At 40.1% G+C, this 23,451-nt stretch overlaps 1 protein-coding gene and 1 non-coding gene across 15 annotated transcripts in view; both read left to right on the top strand.

Annotated features, from left to right (window-relative positions):
• LOC129718844 (monocarboxylate transporter 12-like) overlaps positions 1-23,451 on the top strand; it is a 473,704-nt gene that overhangs the window by 367,342 nt on the left and 82,911 nt on the right. The gene's annotated exons all lie outside the window — the stretch shown is intronic.
• Positions 966-1,034, top strand: Trnak-cuu (transfer RNA lysine (anticodon CUU)). Its single transcript has one exon. It is a non-coding gene; the product is annotated as a tRNA-Lys (tRNA).

Raw genomic sequence — 23,451 nt, 5'->3', positions numbered from 1 at the left:
CCCAATATGTGTATTTCCATAATCAATATGATGCCCAGAGACTGGTAAACGAACCCAGACTCTAAAACTTCCGGTTTCTGGAAAACAACAAAATATGGCCAAATAGCAGGCAAAATGAGTATGTCCGTAATCGGGATGATGCCCTGAGACCATAAAAAAACTTCAGATGTCATTTTGGATTCCAAAATGGCGACTTCTGGTTTCTAGGAAACAACCTCAACGGTCGAGTACTTCCCAAAATGTTCAAGATGGTGACTTCCGGTTCGTCTGGAGTCATTTTCAGGTCTTTGTCATCATTCCGATTTCAAAAGCATGAGGTGGTATTTGGTCAATTCTGGATGTTTTCCAAAATGCTGAAATGCTTTAATTTTTCTTTTTTCCTTTTTATTTTGCTCTGTCAGCATTTCTCGATTTAATTCACTCATAAAATCCTTCAAATGATTGAAACGAAGTGTCGTTGATGGGTGACAATTGCTGATTACCATCAGGTCCTATGTCATGTGAATAGCACAATTAAAATCTACACTCATTTGCATTATTTAAGCGTTAGTGAGTGTGAAAAAATTATACAAGTGTGGGGAAAATTTTCCGCATTGTGCACGATATGTTCATAAATAACATGAAAATAACTTTTTAAGAACACAATGTTCCAAAAATTGTCATCGGTACCACTACTTTTCACTTGTTAAGTAAGCAAAATGATTCCTATCGATAACGCTATAACTAAGCTGCGCTAGTACAGTTTCGATTATTTTCTCACATCTGCACGGCCTAAGCTATTATTATTACGACTCGAAAAATTAGTTATTCAATTCTTTTTTCATTTCATCGTTATGCCCTTCCGACGTTTGCGAATCAAGAAACTGAATCAAGAATCAAGCAATGTAATTAGCGCACCTGCAATAATTTGCACGGTGCTACTTATCCTTATTCATCTACTGGGTGGACACAGTAAGCAACAATAAGCCCAGCTCAGTCGGTAGAGTATGAGACTCTTAATCTCAGGATCGTGGGTTCGGGTCCCACGTTGGGCGATGATTTTTTAACAATTAATCTATAAATGATGAACAAATTTTTCTTCATATAGTAAATTCAATTTCTTTAATACCTTCTATTGAATTATGTGTTTATTAAAATACTGATCTAAGATTTCCTCTCTTTACAGGTAAAGAAATATTAAAGATGAAGATTTTTATTGAAAATCAGTAAGTATAACGACAAAAATTATCCGTTCAAATTTCTTGCTAAAATTAAGAAAATAATTGGTGTAGCACCTGACGTACACCAAAGATGCCAACCGATGCTGCATCTCAACATGGTTAAGTAGTACGTAACAATCTCGCGAACCGAGCAGCCAAACCAGAGAAGGCAAACAAAAATAAACAACAGTTTGCCTTTCGTGTTATTCAGCGCCATCACAGTGGTTACTCAGCCCATAAAGCAAATCTGATAACAATATAAGTAGCTTGTTGTGGTGCTGCCTTCCAATGAACCATTTGTCAATAACCCCTCGACCTTAGTACGCCAGCTGAAGTGCCGCTTAGCACACCCGAACCGTGTGATATCGCACTATCAGAAAAAATTGAAGTTTGCTCATTTATAACGCAACAAAGCTTGTGAGAACACAATATTGGAAAAGATAAAACTAGTGGTAAAGGTTCTATACCCAAGAAACACATTATTTAAATGTAAAAGAAAAACAATGAACATTGTCAACACGCTGATTCTGTAAATTATTATTGTGTTGTTTAGTTGCTTTGAATACAAATTATTTTACGTTGCATGTTCCAAAATCTGCACACTTCTTATCACCAAAAGTCAGATGTTTTCCTTGGACCTCCTCGCTTTTTCTTAGTAGAAGTGCATCACCAAGTGTACAAAAACATCGCATAAAACATAATTTTTCGCTAACCCTCACGCTTGAAAAACTTGAACTCTGCTCATCAATAATGAGGTAACAACCACACTCAATTTTTTAATGAGTAAATTTTGTTGATCAGCTTACTTACTTACTTACTTTACTTACTTTTAAGGCGACAGACCGATTATCGATCCAGTGCCGAATCCAGAATACGTCGCCCTCGGTCCCTCGGTCTTGGGCTGCTATCCTCCAATCGCCCCTAACACATATTCCGCGTGCATCCTCGTCGACAGCACACATCCAACGAGTGCGGGGTCTACCTCGAAGTCGACGACCTCTATCGGGATTCTTGCTAAATATAGCCTTCGCTTGACGCTCATCCGGCATTCTCGCTACATGCCCAGCCCACTGAAGCCTACCGTGTTTTATCCGCTTGACTCTATCCGCCGATTTGTACGCCTGGTACACTTCATGGTTCATGCGTCTGTGCCAAACTCTATTTTCTAGTTTGCCGCCAAGGATTGAACGCAAAATCCTACGCTCAAAAACACCAAGAGCTCGCCGATCAGCCTCTTTCAGCGTCCATGATTCATGGCCGTAGAGAGCCATCGGAAGAATCAGTGTTTTATAGAGTGCAAGTTTTGTACGGATTTGCAGACTGCGGGACCTTAGCTGGTTACGTAGTCCGTAAAAGGCCCTGTTTGCAGCTGCCATCCACCTCTTTATCTCACGGCTAACCTTGTTGTCACATGTCACTAATGTTCCCAGGTAAATAAATTCGTCGACTACTTCAAATGTTTCCCCATCTAGCACCACCGCAGCACCAACCTCCGACGGACTACCACGCACTCTGCCAGCCACCATGTATTTCGTTTTGGCAGAGTTTATGACGAGCCCTAATCTCGCAGCTTCCCTCCTGAGAGGTCCGAAGGCCTCTTCCACAGCTCTACGGTTGATACCAATGATGTCGATATCGTCCGCAAAACCGAGAAGTATGTGCGACTTCGTAATGATGGTGCCGCTTCCCTGCACACCAGCCCTCCGTATAGCACCTTCCAATGCGATGTTGAACAATAAGTTCGACAGCCCGTCACCCTGCTTCAAACCATCTAACGTCACGAACGAGTCTGATATCTCACCGGCTATCCTGACGCTTGATGTAGAACCTTCAAGGGTGGCACGAATCAGCCTAATCAGCTTTGTTGGGAAGCCATGTTCAATCATAATCTGCCACAACTCATTTCTCTTGACTGAATCGTACGCTGCCCTGAAGTCTATGAACAGATGGTGCGTCTGCAAGTTGTATTCTCGAAATTTATCGAGGATTTGTCGCAAGGTAAACATTTGGTCCGTCGTGGAGCGTCCCCCTCGAAAACCGCATTGGTACTCGCCAACAAAGGTCTCCTGCAACGGCCTCAGTCTGTGGAACAGGATGCGGGAGAGAATTTTGTACACGGTATTGAGAAGAGTTATGCCCCGATAATTGCTACAGTCCAGGCGATGGCCTTTTTTGTAGATCGGGCATATGAGACCCTCCAACCAGTCCGAGGGCAATTCTTCATCAGACCTCACTCTTAGCATGATCCGATGGATGGCACGATACAGCTGTTCGCTCCCGACTTTGAAGAGTTCGGCGGGAATGCCGTCCTTTCCGGCTGCCTTGCAGTTTCTCAGCTCTTTCATTGCTTTCTTCACCTCGTCCATGGATGGTGGATCCACAGCTTGACCATCATTCTCATCCTGCTCCTTTCGACTCCACTGTTTCCCTCACCGTTCAACAGCACACTGAAGTGTTCCTTCCAACGCCTGGCCACCTCTGTTTTATCGGTTATCAGGTTCCCCTCCCTATCGTTGCACATGACAGGGGCTGAACCGTTTCGATTCCTGATTCCGTTGACCTTCTTTTAGAAGCTCCTCGCATCGTGCCTGGAGAAGCAACCTTCCGCCTCCGCAAGAATACGCTCCCAATGCTGTCGTTTCTTCCGGCGATGGAGTCTCTTTTAAGCGGCTCTTGCATCTCGATATCTACACATGCTCTGACGAGTCACAGCCGTGGCCAACATGTGACCCCTGGCGCGGTTCTTCTCTTCCGTCACTCGCTGGCACTCAGCGTCAAACCACTCATTGAGCGCAACTGCCGCAGTTGTACCCAACACTTCTCGCGCTGTAGTGCTGATCGAACTGTGGATGTGCCTCCACTGTTCATTCAGGTTTTCTTGAACTCTTTCCTCAATCCGTTCATCAACTTTCTGCGAGTACTCTGCAGCAACTCCTTCAGTTGATAGCCGCTGGATGTTCAACTGCATCCTCCTCGTTGCCTTGAATTTCAGCACGTTGGACAGCCGGCCGCGGATTTTGGCTACTACGAGATAGTGATCCGAGTCAACGTTCGGTCCTCTGAACGACCTCACGTCTGTAACGTCCGAGAAGTACCGTCTATCAATCAGAACGTGGTCAATTTGAGAGCAAAGCTCTCCATTCGGGTGCATCCAGGTGTGCTTACGTATGTTCCGGCGTGCAAAATAAGTGCTACAGATAGCCATCCCCCTAGCTTCAGTGAAATTAACAAGCCTCAGGCCATTGTCGTTCGTAGTAGAGTGGAAGCTTTCCCTGCCAGTTACGGGGCGGAAGAAGTCTTCTTGCCCGACCTGTGCATTTGCATCTCCGATGACAATCTTTATATCGTGTCCTGGGCACTCATTGTATGTCTTTTCCAGGAGCTCATAGAACTCCTCCTTTTCGTCATCGGGTTTCTCGTTGGTCGGTGCGTACACATTTATTAGGCTGTAGTTGAAGAATTTGCCCTTAATTCTCAACACGCATATACGGTCATTGATCGGCCTCCATCTAATGACACGCTTCATCTGTTTTCCAATTAGCACGAAACCGACTCCTCTTTCTGCTTTCACGCCGCCGCTATAGTAGATGTGGTACTTAAATTAAGTGTCCGCAATAGGATCTACTGCTCGGAATTCGCGTTCTCCCGATTTCGGCCACCGCACCTCTTGGATAGCTGCAACCTTCCGCAGCTCTCTAGCCAGGATACTTGCGCGTGCCGGTTCGAGTAGAGTCCTTACATTCCAAGTACCGAGTTTCCAATAATCGTTGTCCTTTTTCGTTCGCCTAGTTCCATGCCAATTATTCCGTTCCGTATTTATATCTAGATTGTTCGTAGTATTTATTATTCAGTATGCTGCCTTACTAGGGCTGCGATACCTAATCTCGCGACGGGGCTGCCGTCTTTGATATAGCTGGCGAGACACCGCGTTTCATGATTCAGCCGCCCGCTCCGGATCAGACGCTGTTGTACGCCGCCCCTAACATGGGGAAACAGTCGCGTACGTTTCCCCTTCCCAGTCAGCATACGACCGATCTCCGCTAAGGTTACTCGTATCCCGGTTGGCACCACGTGGAGGTTGGGATAGGAGTTGCTGGACAGAGGTGAATGACCACAATAGGATCTCAAGTGACACGTGTCCAACCATTCGCCAACCTTGCTGATTAGCAATGTAGTAAAATATATGAAACAAACGGTATGTTTTCTAACAGCAGAGATTTATTACAAAAGTTCACATCAATGGGCAACGTAATTCTAATTCCCCAACAAAAAAAAACTGCAGAAATAAACATTCAATAACTTAATATTTCTTCTTTCTATGGCTTACGACTGATTTTATAATCTAATAACAACCTTTGCGTTTTTGCCAATAAACTTGGCTTAGCGATGTTTTTTACTCCCTGTATCAGCTTCAGGGATGTACTTTTATTAACTTCGGCCATAAAAAATATTGTCAGTTATTTACTGTACCGCACATTTACTACCAAAAAATTCAATCATATATATCTATAAGGGGTCACAATTAAGAATGAGGAAAGTTTATCCAACAACAATCACGCTCAGACAAAAATTAGAAAATTTACATATATGAGAGCTCCCTCTCCTCTTCTTAATACCGGTATTTTTTGTTTGATTTGTGCATGCTTAATTTTGTTCAAAATGGCGTCGAAACAGGAAGTGTTGCGCAAGCGAATTGTACAGTTCTAACTGAACTGCACAATAAAACTGATAACAATCAACGTTCCCGTTTATTATTTTAAATTTTGAAGAGATTATTACTTGTTGCACGATACACTCAATATAACTGACTATCACCCAATACATTAGGCCTTCGCTTCGCATCTATTATAAATCTTCGAAAAGTGAACCTATAAACCGAGCATAAGATATTGCTATGAGGAAAGCAAACAGAAACCATTTCCCTTTCCGCCAAGCTAACTATTACCTTAGATTATTGAAACATAGATATCCAACTCAACCAACAATACGGGAAACAAAAATGTGGCGCCCCTCCGAGTATGATGGCGGTTGGGTGAAATACATTTAATGAGCACACACATAAAAATATTGAGGTAATTGCTATCTTTTAGGCTTGGTCAGACTTGTGCGGTGTTTTAACAGACTAATCTATATGGTCTAGATAATGATAATAATTTATTACAACAGGACTATAATAAATGTCAATGTATGAGATGACCATGATATGAATTATTTATTTTGAAGATAGTATGACTAATCGTTCATAGTCGTTTCAACAATATGTTTTTAAGCATAACCAAAGATGACTAGTACACAATACGTTACTCTTGCAGTATGCAGCGGACACGAGTTTCGCTGCGCGTGAACGAAAATTGAACTAATTTGTATACTGTTAATTTGGTGATGACAAGGCGGTGAAAGGTGAAGCATGTTTTTCAATATCATTGTATGGTCCTGTCATCTAATTTTCAATATCCTTATATGGTATTACCATCTTGTTTTCGTTTTCATCTAGCGGATTGAGCATTATAAATCGATTTTGCTAATAATCACAGTTTTAAAGATTCAGATGGCACCGTTATAAAGGTGTTGCGAGCAAAATGTATGAAGTCAGGTATCTTGATCTACACGCTCACTCTGAATAACCCAAAACTGAGTCAAAACCTAATCAGTTTCGCTAAAACCGTATGTACTCAAAATAGAGTAGAAGTTGTTTTACTCATTTTTGAGTACCGCCGAATGTTATAAAAATTGAGTAAATTTTACCCATATTATACCTTATGAGCGATGCGTAAAAGTTACTCATTTTCGACTCCAAAATGAGTACTTTGAGCTTCAATGAGGGAATTTCGGAAAAATTATCATTATTCACTCGATATTATTATATTTTGCATTTTTAATGAATTTTATTTCAAAAAAGGCTTATTTCAAGAAATTTACTTTTGTTCGCCGGGACACGGGAGATCTTTGAATTTTTTCGCCGTATATCCAACCAACGAGTCCTGGTGAAAAAGAAAAATTGGCATTAGTTGCAGTCAATTATTTCAAATTATGAATTACCTACCGATAACAACTAATTTCAAACATTTCTATTTCCTCCTTTTTTCAGACGGTTTGCTTGGTTTGCTGTTTGCTTTTAATTGCAAAAAAAAAAATTATCAAAAACAACACGCAAGCACCAGTTACCCAATTTTGAGTAAATTTGCCGCCATGATCAATTTAATTCTACTCATTTTTTGACGTCTTCGAACACCTGAAAAAAATGATTAAAATATAACTCAGCTGCTGAGTAGCCCAGAGTGAGCGTGTAGTCATCATTAGCATAACTCATTTGTTGTTTGTACCAATTTTAATAGTCGATTGAGAACCACTAAACAGCTTTAATCCCTATGCGGAACTGGTTGGGTTGATAATTCTGCCTCAGCCGTCAAATAATGCTGTAGGATGTTCTCCTATTCGGTTTGTAGCTTCCGTTGCAATTTCACTATTCCTTGCTTGAATGTTTAAATCGATTTATTAATATTTGCAAAGAACTGAGAAAATCAAATTTGGGAATTTTCACTCATCCTTTTAAGTTCTATTTAAAAACGATACAATATTTATTTTGGTGAATACCGCTAAACGCTATTTTTAACTAAGGTTTTACATTACTGCGTTGAAAATCGTTGTTATATACGTCTCTTAATATCCTCAAAATTCACTTACAACGAGTAGCAAAGCATAGCATAACTTATTTCGTCAAAATTCACGAACGTCAAGTACAACATAAACAATGCTAAAATAATTTAAGTGAATGTGAAGCTTTGTTTTTTTCATTTTGTCACCTTCGACAATTCGATGAGAGTGTCTATGAGATTTTTACATTTTGTGACTCATGCTAATTTGTAAAATTACGCGAGGTTTCTTTGCATTGTTTTTGTAATAAATTGAAATTGCAAATCATCTAGATTACATTGTAAAGTCGATTGAAAACCGCCGTACAAATCTGATTGAAAGTAACATGGTATTTTTCTGAATGTGAGAATCTGGTCAAGCTCACCACTGAAATGATAAGGAGTACCATGATATTTTTCCGAGTGGATATGCTTTAGTTCACCCAACGGCCTACAGATGGCAAGTTCATAGTGTTGCCTTGAGATTATATGCAGCGAAGCCCTACTTGGATATCTATGTCTCTTTAGTCTATGCTATTACGAACAGCGAGCAAGTCGCTTCAATGTCATTACACGGAACAACTAAATAAACAAACCAATCCGCCTGATACAACAAGCCAAAAAATCATTCCATTACACGCTTTAAACAACCCTAAATGAAATTACAAATGTACGTAGCACAGATTCACTACCAAAACGACAAAAACAACATTTCCCTCAATTCGAAATCGAATCAGCATATCCCCAACGCGTAGTCAAATTCAAGTTTATCCCAGAACTTTGTCCTACTTTCGGCAGTCGTCACAGTAAGAACGTAAAAACGAAACTTTTCCCTTTAGCCACAGCATGGAACCGGCGGCGTCATCGTTCGCAGCGCAAGTTCGGTTCTTCCGATATTACCCGTCATCACGTTCAATCATCATTCCGGAAGCAGTGGGACAGAGAACATCTACGAGCGAGCAGGGAGCTGCTATCGCCAGTCTAACAAATCAATTGGTCGTATTGACAAACTGGTCTGAGTCAAGGCTAAAACGAATTCTTCGAATTTTACTAATTCAGCATAACGAGTGCCGAAAAAGTAACATTAACAGGTCGACTTTTTTTTTTCACCCAACCCCATTGTGAACCCCTACAGACAGCGTCCCTTTGAATTATGTGGCCCAAATCCGTTGTTCCTTATTCCAATAACGTATGAAATCTGTCTGATGTTGGCTTAACGCTTTTACTGTTTTTGATTTGATTATACAGGATGCTGTGGCAGGAATTTATGTTAAGTACGAGTTGCCGTTTTCCCGCCTTTAGTCAACACTCCCTACACCCTTTCCACCACTCGCCTTGATGCCGTCGTTTTCGCGCAGACATTGCCACAATCAAGTTATAAAGTATATGATAATAGGTCCGGAAAGAGCGGAAATGTAATAAAATCACCGAAGCAATGAGTTGAGAAACCATGGCTTTCCATCGGCACGCGCTGACAGCGGAGAAGAAAAACAAAAGAACTTCCTGGTGGAAGTGGAGAAATATTATCGAAACGATGAGGGCGGTGAATTTGAACATTGCTACGTTCGGAAGGAGATGACATAAATTTGGTTGCTTTCGGTGTATGGTTAGGGTGCTCTATGTTTTATCAAAACATTTCAATAGACGGCCGGTATCTTATAGTAGGGGTCTTCACATCGAGCTCGTATACGAATACCCAGCCGTAAACTGTGTATCTTCCATTACTCGTCAATGAAGGTGAGTATTTTTACGGCTGGGTATTTGTTTACGAGCTCGACATGAATACCCATAGTGATTTTTACTGAACTAAGAGTTGCCCTCCTACTCGGCACATCTTGCTCGTAAAGAGTAGCGGAACGCTGATGACATCGGGAAGATTTAATTTGTCATACTTTTTTCGCCAATAATTCCTGTCCGTTTGGAGTATGAATTGCGAGTGGCACACTCGGGAGACCCACAGTGAAAGTCTCATCCTGTTCGACGCTTTCGTCCTTGGCTATTACGATTCGTTGATAGAAAAATCGCAACGTCATAACGAGGAAGTATTTTTTTTGGGAAATTCATTACCGAAACGAAATATGGTGATAAAAACGTGCTGAACCGAATTATACGACAAACGTGGTAACTTGCAGCGTTAGCTTTCATACAAACATTGACATCCGAAGCACGTCAACTGTTTGCTCTGACCTTGTGCTAAATAAACATCACACGGCAAAAGTCTACATCAGAACACAGCATCCGTAGTTGTTTGGAAATTTGCAATATCGCATTGTGTCGTGTGAAGTTACCACTTTTCAAAGAAAAATTCAGCATCATATAGATTTAAATTGCGCTCAGGCTGTCCTGTGAGTTTACACAATCCAATTCTCGATGTCGTACACTAAGACATCAATTTTATGCCATTCGATCAGCGTGATTTAATCAAGAAACCTCGCAATGAATTCAGCACAAAGAATCGCGTGTTGAATATAAATAACATTTAACTTTCTCGCTAAATGTTGTTGTATGCCGCCTTCAACATTGCAAAGGAGTGGAACAAGTAGGCCATGGAAACGTTAAATTAAGGTACCACCATATGAAAGTGGCCGAAACAATTTGCTTTATAAAGCAGATTTTGCAATATATTCAGGATAAAAAACTAGCTGGAGTTACTGGAATAACTACATTTTATTTTTGAACTTACCAAGTTTAGTATTTACATTTTTCACTTTCATGAACTTTTTATCTCTTTTACATTTTTACATGTTCAAATCCTAACCAACATGCTAACCTTTTTGTCTTTCCAATACTTTTTTCACGTTTTTACAGGCGTAAACTTTTACTTTTAGTTCCATTGTAAGACATTTTTAATGTTATTTACGTTCGTTGGGAAATGTTTACTGTATAGTTTTTTCCTATGGGAAATAATGTACTGAATTAAAACATTTTTTAAATACGTTCATAATGGTTCTGCGCTATGGGTTTGTAACCAAACTTAGCACCAGTTTTGGAAAATAAAATTTCATAAAATCAAACTCTGGAAAACGAAATTGTGTAATTCCGCATAGCTACACAATTTGTAAATGTTTTAGGTTCATGTAGGATATTTTACAAGTTTTAGCTCAGAGCATCAGAGAAAGTCATTAGAGAGGTGACAGAAAATTTGTTTTTTTTTATTCTCGCTTATGTTCCGTCGGTCTAGCTCCGCCACTGTTGTGGCCAATCACCGACGCCCAGGGAGGCGACTCCACACCCAGGACCCTAACTCACGACCCGTTTATTAACGGACCGGCGCCAACGGCTTTACTTCCTCATGCGATGCAAGGCGTGATCCCAGAGATTTTTCGCTTCAGAAAATCTCCCGGTGTCGGCTAGAATTGAATCTAGACCAATTGGGTTGGTTGTGAGTGGATCACGCCACCTCACAACCATCGACACCTATGTCGGCGGTGGGATTCGAACCCAGGCGTCGAGCGTGGTTGGCGGAGACGTTACCAACCACACTAGGCCCCCGCTTTATAGAAAATTTTGTTATAATAAATAAGTATTTTCCACAGATGAAAAAAATATGTTCACTAACAAAAATTTCCGTAAAGTTGCAAATATTTTTAGTCCATTTAGGTTGAAATCACTTACTACAAGTTAAAATATTAGTTAACTGTTAAGGCCATTGTTTAGTTTTCTCTAGAATATCATCATTATTATAAACATTACATAACCTCAACGTTCTCTATAAGTTCTATAAAATATAAGCTTTATATGTTTAGCTAACAATCAATTTTCGAAAACGAGTTCCAGTTTGCGCAGTTGTTAAGGCATGGAAGTATTACTTCTATATCAGGTTGGGCATTCCGAGTCAGTTTCTTCGACATGTTATCGTATGAAAAGGGTCATATTTAAGTTTGTCATTGTCATTGACACCATTTAGGATACAAACTTTAATATGACCCTTTTTATACGATAACATGTCGGAGAAACTGACTCGGAATGCCTAACCTGATTAAGAAATATTATTTCCGTTCCTAACCACTACGCAAACTGTAAGACGTTTTTAGAAATTTTTATTTACCTAATTTTAAAACATGAATCCTTTAGAATAGTATTCAGTTATACCAAGATGCCCAATTACTACAAAGAACGGGCAAAAACACTGATGAAAAAGACGTAGTACTATATACATACGACACATAGGAAAAGGTACCGATTATTTTCTTTTACCGTTTCTACTTCGCACAGACAAAAAGCATGTCTTCGATGAGCGCATCATCAAAGCGTGTATACTGGCAAGAAAACTGGCGATGTAAACAAAAACAACGATCACTTTCGCGAGGAAAATGTTCTGCACTGGTTTTCTGCTTGGGTTGTGGACCTAGCAGAGAGAAGAGCAGAGCGAACCGGTTCTGCTCAGCTGGAGAGTGAGAGATGTGTTGCGAATACATATACTGGACTGCCAAATGGAAAGATGCAGCACATGCAAACAGTGCTTCCGCAATAGTGTGGTTCAATCCAGTAGTCACAGTTGAGTTGGAAGTTTTCGAAGAAGCGTTAAGAGGTTAATCAGTTACCAACTGAGGCTTAGAACATCGTAAATTATTTTAAGGGAAGTAAACATTAAAAAATATTTCTATTTAAATATGGATTTTAAATATTTTCTATTCAAAAATGGTTTACCAGGACAAGTTTTGTTATTCTTCAGATCAGTTCTTCAGTTGTGATGTTGTTGTGCGAGCTAAGTAGTCTGATTTCCAGAACTTATCTTGTTCATTTTCTAATACCTGTTCCAATACAGGGTGTCACCGTAAAAGTGATACACAAATTTGAATGCCTTCGTCGCATCGGGATGCGTACCCTGTTAATCAGGTGTGTTTGTTTTAATTGTGACATAAGGTTATAGTTTACTTATAAGTGATAAAGGCATAATTTCATTACTTTCAGAGGTAAATTGTAATGGATTCAAGTAGAGAACAAATCAACATTTTGTATTTTGCTGGAATAAGCAACATGCAGTTCACATTTGAATTTGAAAAAAATATTCGTGTACAGGACAATCGGTGAAATCCAGTTATGTTGGTAAGGAAAATGGCTAGTGAAATGAACATGAGTCATAGCTCTATGCAAAAAGTTATCAAAAATGACCTTGTATATGAAGCTTTTAAGAAACAAAATATTGACGAATCTCCCAGCAAAAATGTTGTCAGGGTTGCCAGATCTCGATTGCTACTGAAGACGCAAGCTGCTCACAACATATTTTTTTCAGATGAAAAACTGTTTCTGTTGAATGCTGTTTTCAACGAGTAGAATGATCGTGTATATGGAGCATGTCTTCGTGATATTCCAGCCGATAAAAGGGCAGTGGAACGATTTCAGAATGCTTCAGCAGTGATGGGTTGGGGAACAATATCTAACAGAGAGAAGTTGCCACTGCTATTAATCGACTGAAGCGTGAAAATTAAAAAAGTGTACTATCTAAAATTCGTCATTAAAAACCATACCAAGAAATAATTAAGAGAATACACTTTCTGCTTTAAACAAAATTCAGCACCAGCGCATAAGGTATTGGCGGTTTAGAAGTGATGTAAGCGAAATTTACCCGCCCGAAATAGCCCGATTTGAACTCATTGGACTACAGCATTTGGGAGTATATGCTAGGAAAGCTGGGCGAAGTAAAACATGTAAAAAGTGAAAAGTAAAAAGTGACTTTGGACACTTTTTAAAACCGTTTGGTGAAAATCTGGAATGAAATGCTGATTGAAGACGTGCATACGGCTTGTGATAATTTTAAAAAGAGTTTGCGGGCCGTAATCAAATGAAAAAGCGAAAAATTTGAATTGAACTTGTTGTTGTTGTTTTAGTTTTTTACGGTAAGAGGCCGTTCCTAAACCACATGGTCATAAAGAGGGGGGCGGGGGGTTTGTCAAAGGCCACGAAAGACCACGCACGGAGGTAGGGGGGTTAACAAAATGACGAAGTGGTCTTTTTTCTGACTTATAATTCATTGTTGCCACTAAGTCAATAATGAAGCTTTTGCATTTAACAAATATAGAATGTACTGAAAGTTGAATAATAAAACCTAAATTAATCCACCTAGCGGTCAGACCCAGCCTTTCTCATTCAATTTTTTATTTGTAAAAATAGATTTACATGAACGCTTCAATCCAATAAATGTATAGGGTAACGACCCCATAATTCGCCCACTTTATTTGAGTACCCAAAATTCGCCCACCTATTTTTTTCATTGTTCGCAATATAGTGTCAACTCTTAGAACCGTGTTTAAACATAAAAAAGAAACAGCTGAGATTGAAAACAAATTATTATTTGGCATAATTCAATGACAAACCCCGTGAACAATTCGTTGATTAGTGGGTGGGCGAATAATGGGGTCAGGGCGAATTATGGGTCCCTTACCCTATTCACTCTTTAGGTTCTAAAATATTGATGTTGTAATCTTTGCATATAAAAATGCAGTCAAGTCTGTCTGTCTGTCTGATCCATATAGGCCCGAAAACTACCGAACCGACCGACGTGAAAATTTGTATGTAGGGGTTCTTGGTCCCGATAAAGGTTTCTATGATAGTTTGAGACCCCTCCCTCTTCTGGAAGGGAGGGGTCCCATACAAATGAAACATAAATTTCTGCACAACTCAAGAACAAACCAAGCAAATGAAACCGAATTTGGCATGTGGATGTTTTAAGGGGTAACTAATATGTCCATAATAGTTGGATGAAACACAAATGTGTGCACATCTCGAGAACTAATCAACCAAATGGAACAAAATTTGGCAGGTAAATGTTTTTAGTGGTTACAAATATGTACATAATGGTTTGAAACCCGACTCCCTCTTCTATAAGGGAGGGATCCCATGAAAATGAAACACAAATTTCGCACAGCTCAAGAACCAATCAAGAAAATACAACCAAATTTGGTATGTGAATGTTTTTAGAGGTAACAAATATGTCCATAATGGTTTGACGCCCCTACCTCTTCTGGAAGTACATGTTTCTTCACAAATTTCTGCACATCTCGCGAACTAATCAACTAAATGGAACCATATTGGCAGGTGAATGTTTTAAGTGGTAACAATTATGTTCCATAATCGACCTAAGACAACATTTTGGATTGTAAGATGGCAACTTCCGGTTTCTGGAAAACAGCCGAAAATGGCCGATTTCCACCCAATATAATAATATCCGGATCTAGAATAATACACAGGAGCTAAAATCGACCACAGAGAGCATTTTAAATTCTAAGATGGCGACTTCCGGTTTCTGAAAACAGCAGAAAATGACCAAATACCACCCAATATGAGTTTTTCTTTAGCCAGTATACCGTTCAAAATCCAGAAATTGTCTCCAAATGCCATTATGAAATCCAAAATGGCGACTTCCGGTGTCGGAAAAACAGCGGCAAATGACCAAATACCACCCAATATGGGTATTTCCGAAACCGTAATGATGCACTGGAGCCACAAATCGACTTCAGACAACATTTTGAATTGTAAGATGGCAACTTCCGGTTTCTGGAAAACAGCTTGAAATGGGCGATTCCCATTAAATATTAGTATTTCTGGAACCAGAAAGATGCACAGAAGCTAAAAATTGATCACAGACACAATCTTGAATTTTAAGATGGTGACTTCCGGTGTCTGGCAAACAGCCGGAAATGACCAAATACCATTCAATATGATTGTTTTCGGAACCAGAATTACGTCCAGATGACAGAAATTGATTTCACAGGCAATTTTGAAGTATAAAATGACGACTTTCGGCTTCTGAAAAACAGTCCAAAGTGACCAAATATCACCCAATATGAGTTTTTCTTTAACCAGTATCCTAAATACCATTTTTGAGTCCAAGATGGCGACTACCGGTTTGTGAAAAACAGCCTAAAATAAACAAATACTATCCAATATGAGTATCTCTGGAACCAGAATGATGCAAGGAGCTAACAATTGACCTCAGGCACCATTTTGAATTGCTAAATGGCAACTTATCGGCAACAGTCGGAAATGACCGAATAATACTCAATATGGATATTTCCGTAAACGTGATGATGCATAGAAACCAAACATTGACCCTGGACACTACTTTGAATTTGAAGACGACCACTTTTACTTTCTGGAAAACAACCAAAAATACCTCCCAATATGGGTATTTCCGGTGTCAGATTGATGCCAGAAAGTCTGCTGATAATGACAGAATACCACCCAATATGAATATATTCAGAATTAAGGCAATGTACAAAAGCCAAAAGACGAGGATGTTGTCATTACGATGAAACCAATCATTTCAAACGATTTGTTATTTGACTTTGATCATATCCTATGGCCGATTCGTCGTGCATTTGCAGAGTTCAAACAAACCGCAAGGAATCAATGAACTTGGAACGTTCAAATAGTACGACACCACATTTAAATTATGTTGAGGCCACATATAACGATCAAAGCAGGTATAGTTTTAAATAGTCTTTGAATTTCTCTTCTTTCTATTACTTTTGAGCCACATATCAAATTGTTATGAAGTTTGTTATTCGTAAGTTTGAGAGATGACTCGTTCGTATAATAGACTTTCGTTGTTTTATTAACAATTTAATACATAACGGTTGCTTAAGTTCGATTATAATCAAATGAAATAGGAACGTGTAGGGCAGCCAAACTTTGAAACCACGTGTTCAATCATAATTCATCAGTTAACCCTTAACTAGCCCGCTCATCTGATAACAATATTAATCAATTCGGTTGTGTAGTTTCTGAGATAATGTAGTTTCGTGATTTTCACAAGTCGGCACATTACAAATGAAGTTACAGTTCGATTACAGTAAAATTCAATAGGGTCTTCTGAGGCAGCTAGACCATTCATTTGACACTAATTTTGTGAAAATCGGGTCGGCCATCTCTGAGAAAAGTGAGTGAGTCCAAGTAGTCTTCGGAGTATGTTCCTTTGCATAGCTGGATTTCACATTTTAACATAATAGGCAAAGTAATAGTCCGATTGCAAAACAAATCAATAGGGTCTTATGGGGCAACAAGACCTTTCATTTGCAATTAATTTAATGAAAATCGGTCCAGCCATCTCTGAGAAAAGTGAGTGAGAATAAAAATCTGCACACACACACACACACACACATACACACACACATACAGAAAATGCTCAGCTCGTCGAGCTGAGTCGGGTGATATATGCCATTCGGCCCTTTGGAGCACTTTTATACTTTCGGTTTTGCAAGTGATTGCTATACCTTTCTAGGAGAAAGGCAAAAATGTAAATTTAAGTGAATTTTTAGCACTTAAAGTCGCAAGGCGGGGGAGGTGGTTACCAAAAAACCACGAAAGACCACGGGAGGTAGGGGGGGGGGTTATAAAAAGTGATCAAAAAATGACCACGTGGTTTAAGAAAGGCCCCTAACCAGTTTATACACCATCGATATTTGTTTATTAACGTAAAAATATGCGGATGGTTCACATTGGCCAAGAAAGGATTGCGTTGTTCATTTCGGAACTTCCTAATAAATTTGTGATTGCACTTCTAATGGAGTTTTTTGGCTGAGAATGACTTAGAATGAAAAGGATGGAAGATAATATAAAATCTAGTCTAAGAAAATAGGACGACATTTATCAAAGCCTTAGTTGTTTGGTGTATTGTGCTGACCTCCTTTTCTTCATTTTTGCGTATTATTCATTGGTCTAATTCCGCCACTGTTGTGTGTTGTGCTCGATACTTACCAAAAACATGTGATTTTATACTTTCCATAGGTCTCTAGAGCATTTTGTGCTTTGAAAACGAAAATAAAACAAGTCATTCATAGAAGTCTTCAAAAAAAGGCGTATCAATTAGGGATGTAACGGATATTCACATCCGCATCCGCAAATGCGGAACATCCGCATGAAAATTGACATCCGCATTAGCATCTGCACCCGTAATCACATATCCGCATCCGCATCCACATCCGCTTCCGCATCATACCATGCGGATGTTGAAAAAAAATGTCGCTTCATAAAAAATTGCAGAAAAATTTTCCTTGGTGTATTTATTGCTCGCCCAAATAACTTTTGCACTTGGGATGGGCATGGTTATGTGAAAAAAGTATAAGGTTGTATCCAAGATACGACCGCATAAATGACGTAGAACTACGTACACTATTAACAAATGCATTGAGTGTTTCATTACCCTAGTAATACAACTGGTTTTATCAAAGTTTCATAGCGCTTTTTTGGCTGTATTGAGTGCTATAAAACTTTGATAAAACCAAAATTTTTACTTGGGTAATGAGTTATAATGTCTACTAATGAAGGGTTGTGAATTTCGTGAACCGGATTCAGCAGTGAGCAGAACGTGCCGGATTAAAAAACCATACACAGCACACACACACAAATCATACCATATCATAGACACACACACATCATACCATATCATACAGACACATACACATCATACCATATCATCATACCATACTCACATCATACCATATCATACACACCCAGCAAGCAAGCGACCAATCAGAGGACGTTATTTTTATTTCAACAAGGCTTGACAATTTCCAATAGTGCAATAGCTCGTAGATTCAAACAACATTTTTCTGCATTTGGGCAGATGCGTGTATAATTTTCCAATCGATTGCTGCAAGAATGAAGAAAATTGGTTGAAAACCAACCGATTTATAAGCATTTGAAAAGGGACAAATTTCGTCCCAGTTTTTCAGTTTGCATCCCTGTGTGGTATGCTAAAGTAAAACGTAGTTCTACGTCTAAAGCAAAATATAACACAAGGGATGCTACGGATAGCCACATCCGCATACGCGAATGCGGAACATACGCATGAAAATTGACATCCGCATCAACATCTGCATCCGTAATCACATATCCGCATCCGCATCCGCTTCTGCAGATGTCTGAAAAATCACATCCGTAACATCCTTGGTATCAATATATGAAAAACTACTATAACATAACCTCGCCATGCTTCATTATGGGTGAATTAGGAAAAGTATTAAAATCATGCCTCCACTTACCCCCTTTTACCCTATTCGTCCCTAAAGTACCAAAAAAGGTGAGTGGCGTCTGGCAAAAACGTATGTTTTATGTGCTCTAACAGTTGCTAGAACAGAACTTTCTTGTAGAATACAACTAACAAAAATTAGAAACAAATAAACTTGATTTTAAGTAACTTCCATATGAGATACCCTATAACTCTGTGTTCGCGCCAAAACTCCCGCCTCAGCTGGGCATTACTGTCATCCGTGAGTGACCAGCTGAGGCCCAAGCGACGCTGGTTTGCGCGCGATTATTTTAATCTTTGTTCTGGCTCGACAATGCTGCCGTCCGAGAGGCAGCCTATAAAAGCGCTCTTCAGAGCAGCGCCAGTGTTAGTCGTTAGTGGTTAGTCGATGATCGTACGGTGGCAGCGCCGTCATGCTGCCCCGTTGTAAATATTGTACCGTCTTAAATAAATGTACAGTAAGCTAAGTGAACAAGTGCGTTGCTATCGTTCTGTGAAAGAAAACTTTTCCCTGGGCCTTAATTGCCCATCGTGATGCCAAAGGGCAAAATAAGAACACAACGTAGGGCCGTGCGCGCTCATATTTGGTGCCGTGACCAGGATCGCGCCAATTTGGTATCACGTTTGGCTATCGCAAGCCACCGGTGACGTTTTAGATTCCGCCGCGCAAGTGTTGAATGAATTTGTTCGCAACGTGTTAAGGGCTACTCCCACTGCTTCCGTTCCGGGACCGGGCCGTGGCTGTTCCGCGTGTCGTCCGGACTTGTTTGAGATTGATTGCATGCGTTCTTATGAACGCATTCACACCGACGCACCGTGCCCAGACCGAGGCAGCGTTGAGTTGCCGTGGTGCTGCCGTAGTGCGAGAGAAAAACTATCGTTGCCGACGATACTTTGTGTTGGCCGGAGAGTGCACGGGAGGCACTCGGGTGGATGCGTGTATGTTGTAGTGACATATTTCGCGCGGAGTGAGCTGCGGTATGAAAAAAGAGAAAGACGTTCTTTCACATACACACATCAACATTTCTCAGCCAGAGCGCAGCGCGGGCACGGTTCAAGCACGGCGCAGTGTGAATGCATGAAAAGTCCCGGACGAGCCCGGTCCCGGCCCGGTCCCTGAACGTAAGCAGTGGGAATAGCCCTTTAGTGTGCAAATTGTCGCAACCACCGCAAATGGTTCTGCTGGGACACTTCGAGTGCCAGTTTTACTAACGGGACTTCACCCGCATCGAGCTAAACCTACACGGCTAGTTAAAGTGTTAAAGTTTTTTTTACATTTTCGATTAATTCCTCACGCGTTGGATTCCAGCCGACAGTTAGCAGTCCGCAGTCGGCCGTCGGCAGTGTAACAAAGCCGCTAGCCTTGCTGCAACGGCAATAAGAACAATAACAATGTGTGGAGAGTGGAAACAATAGCCATTTGTACGTAGAAAAGTGAGTGGATTTCGGACTACAAGGTTGTGTGCAGGTCAAACGAACGAATTTTACCAATTTGCAACCGGCAACGTAACAATTAGTAGTGTCAACCATCTTCGGGCAATGATTTCCGTGCGCCACTCAGTGCAGAGACAGCGACGCACAAGAAGTAGGAATTTACCGTTACCGTGCCGTCTGCTACTTTCAAAAAATGCTGATCAACGGGACGAATCGACATTCATCCGTTTCATCATGGGCAGCCACAAGCTAGAAGGGGCCAGGCGGTTCCAGTAATCGATGCCTCTAGGGGTAGCGCGTTTAGGTCAACCGCGGCGACCGAAAACTGCTACTCCACAATCCTGCTTAGTTAAGTATTTATTTTTATATGCAACAATGTAGTACGTTTACGCTGTGACAATTTTTAGTTCGCGTCAGTCACCTGACTGTTTTCGATGGAGTTGAGTCTCCACCCGGACCGCTGCGTCCACGAGTTTTCGGAGTCGAACCTCCGCCTGGACCTCTGCGTCATTATGCGTGTTTGGAGCCGTGCCTCTCCTTGGATCCATGCGTCCCCGCCATGAAATGGTTAGCAGCCGTGCCTGCTTTCGATGGAGCTGTGTATTCATCCCGGACCAACCAACGCGTCTGTACAAAGTGATGTTTATGGAACAGTGCCTCCAATAACGGACCTGTGCGTCCACGCTGTTTTCGGAGCCTAGCCTCCTTTGTGTAAATATTCGGAGTTGTACCTCCACCCTTCGGAGCCCTGCCTCCTCGAGTAGATAGTCGTAGACGTCCCTCCACCTTTCGGAGCGATGCCTCCAGGAGCCCTGCCTCCTTGTGTTGATATTCGGAGCCGTGCCTCCACCTGCCGGACCCCTTCATTCGGAAAACCTTGAAACCCATGGGGTTTCAAGAGGGGGGAGTATGTTCGCGCCAAAACTCCCGCCTCAGAAGGGCATTACTGTTATCCGTGAGTGACCAGCTGAGGCCCAAGCGACGCTGGTTTGCGCGCGATTATTTTAATCTTTGTTCTGGCTCGACAATGCTGCCGTCCGAGAGGCAGCCTATAAAAGCGCTCTTCAGAGCAGCGCCAGTGTTAGTCGTTAGTGGTTAGTCGATGATCGTACGGTGGCAGCGCCGTCATGCTGCCCCGTTGTAAATATTGTACCGTCTTAAATAAATGTACAGTAAGCTAAGTGAACAAGTGCGTTGCTATCGTTCTGTGAAAGAAAACTTTTCCCTGGGCCTTAATTGCCCATCGTGATGCCAAAGGGCAAAATTAGAACACAACGTAGGGCCGTGCGCGATCACTCTGTCCTAAATGAAAAAGGAATTTTGTTTATTTGGTAAAATTTCATATCTCAAAATGTTCCAAAGCTCTGCCGAATAAACCACTCCACTATCTTTTAACCTCCACTTGCCCCTTTTTACCCTTTAAGTTCTTGAAAGGGAAAGGCCTGAAGAAGTAAGGTTTTCGGCGAACACGTATGATTTGTGTGTCCCTGTGCTTGAAACAACGTTTTCTTGAAAAATGCAAGCAACAAAAGTTATGTACAAAAAATACATTTTAAAGTATTTCAATATGAAATACTCTATAATTCTGTATCTAACAAAAATAAGAATTTATTTGTTTTTGTGTGTTTATATGCCACAATAGTTGCTTAGAACAACGTATTGATGTGAAATGCCACTAACAAAAGCTAAGTACAAGAAAATTTAATGTTAGGTACCTTTCATATACAATAGTATATAACTCTGTACTCAATTGAAAATGGAATTTTGTTTGTTTAGCAAAGTTTAACATGTTTACATCTTCGAAAACTTTGCCAAACAAATCATACCTTTATCTTTTAACACAAAACAGTCATTTTTTTATTGCTTAAACAAGTTATAATGCTCATTTGAGTTATAATGCTTAAACAAAAAATGGGTATCCTAGGAATAAAAATCGAATCAGAGTATTTTCATGGAAAATCCTTTTGGATTCAGATCACGCATACAATGCGATGTTCATAAATACACCGTGAACTTCATCGCATATTAATTGTATGCAAGCTTATCGCTGCACAGTGGTCGGAGGCTGGAAAAAAACTCAATTTTTCATGTCAATATTTTTGATGTTTCGCATTTCTCCGAAAATTCTCAAACTGTCAATAACCTTTTCCCAAAGTTTATTACAATCGGTTGAGATATCGTATTTTAATCGCACTTTGAATGTTGCTGTATCAGGCAATTTCGATGATTTCCATGTTTGAAATCACAATTTTTAGCTTAGCTTCAAACACCTGTAACTCCCTCAGTTTTGATCCGATTTTGATTCAACAAGTTTCATTTTGAAGGGAAATTAATGCACTTTTTGGTTGATTTCCAAGATTTACCAATTTCTCAATCGAAATAAAACATTTTGCAGGGAAACCAAAAAACATGTATTTTTAATTTCATTTCTACCGTACAATCTTGTGAAACAGTTCGGAACGATCGGATAACCAAAAATTGTACTTGTACTTTTCAGATTTTTGGGTCCTGTTTTGCACATCGTTGTTCATAGGGAAATATTTTGAAAATAAAACTATGAAGACGTATGGTGGTCAGTTGTAAAATATTCAGATTCGTATATTTAAACAATATGATTGAATGGGAAGTATACATTATGTTTTTTCTAGTAGTCTCAAGCATTTTTATATAAATTTATAAGCCGCTTTCGATTCTGCAAGGTGTATAATCAGAGGATAAATTGAATTGTTGGGAAAAAATATATCTTCTTTTATATGTTCAATGACGTTAAAATAAACTACCGTACGATCTCATAATTTTTCTTAAAAGACCTTTAACTTGTCGTAGAAAGATCTTAAATTGGTCAAACAGCTTAAAAGCTAAAAATATTTCAAAATAAAATAAATTAAGTTATGACGATTTTTGCACCACCCCTAAGAACCGACAACAAAATACGATTCTAAAGTTTTTTGATGAAGAACTAGTAAGGGAATCACCTTAATATTCATCTTAGCACCTATATTTTTCTCGTCGCACAGTGTGTCCAAATCAAGAAACGGACGGCGAAACTATTTTTGCCTTTCTCCTAGAAAGGTATAGCAATCACTTGCAAAACCGAAAGTATAAAAGTGCTCCAAAGGGCCGAATGGCATATATCACTCGACTCAGCTCGATGAGCTGAGCATTTTCTGTATGTGTGTGTGTGTCTGTATGTGTGTGTGTGTCTGTATGTGTG

The sequence above is a fragment of the Wyeomyia smithii genome, chromosome 1, assembly GCF_029784165.1.
Source record: "Wyeomyia smithii strain HCP4-BCI-WySm-NY-G18 chromosome 1, ASM2978416v1, whole genome shotgun sequence".
NCBI lineage: Eukaryota > Metazoa > Arthropoda > Insecta > Diptera > Culicidae > Wyeomyia > Wyeomyia smithii.
This window is presented reverse-complemented; position numbering and strand designations above follow the sequence as displayed.